Genomic DNA, 1,118 nt, shown 5'->3' on the forward strand with positions numbered 1-1,118 from the left:
TATACACTGTATTGTTACAAACTATAATGTTACACACTATATTGTTACACACTACATTGTTACAAACTATAATGTTACACACTATATTGTTACGGGCTTCACGGTGGCAGAGGGGTTAGTGCGTCTGCCTCACAATACGAAGGTCCTGCAGTCCTGGGTTCAAATCCAGGCTCGGGATCTTTCTGTGTGGAGTTTGCATGTTCTCCCCGTGAATGCGTGGGTTCCCTCCGGGTACTCCGGCTTCCTCCCACTTCCAAAGACATGCACCTGGGGATAGGCCCCTCCCACCTCCAAGGACAGGCACCTGGGGATAGGCCCCTCCCACCTCCAAAGACATGCACCTGGGGATAGGCCCCTACCACCTCCAAGGACAGGCACCTGGGGATAGGCCCCTCCCACCTCCAAAGACATGCACCTGGGGATAGGCCCCTCCCACTTCCAAAGACATGCACCTGGGGATAGGTTGATTGGCAACACTAAATTGGCCCTAGTGTGTGAATGTGAGTGTGAATGTTGTTTGTCTATCTGTGTTGGCCCTGCGATGAGGTGGCGACTTGTCCAGGGTGTACCCCGCCTTCCGCCCAATTGTAGCTGAGATAGGCGCCAGCGCCCCCCGCGACCCCGAAAGGGAATAAGCGGTAGAAAATGGATGGATGGACTATATTGTTACACACTATAATATTACCCACTATATTGTTACACACTACATTGTTACACACTATATTGTTACAAACTATAATGTTACATACTATATTGTTACACACTATAATGTTACACACTATAATGCTACACACTATGATGTTACACACTATATTGTTATACACTGTATTGCTACACACTATAATGTTATACACTATAATGTTACAAACTATATTGTTACACACTGTTGTTACACACTATATTGTTAGACACTGTATTGTTACACGCTATATTGTTACACACTACTAATGTTACACACTGTATTGTTACACTATATATATATATATATATATATATATATATATATAATAAAGTTACAAAGTTGTTGTCATAGAGAGAAACATCACTCATTACAAACATTCAAGTCATCTTTTTGTTGCAAAAAAGTTCTAATTCTGCAGAAAGTATTTGGAGAGAGA

The sequence above is a fragment of the Nerophis ophidion genome, linkage group LG13 (assembly GCF_033978795.1).
Source record: "Nerophis ophidion isolate RoL-2023_Sa linkage group LG13, RoL_Noph_v1.0, whole genome shotgun sequence".
Classification (NCBI taxonomy): Eukaryota; Metazoa; Chordata; class Actinopteri; order Syngnathiformes; family Syngnathidae; genus Nerophis; species Nerophis ophidion.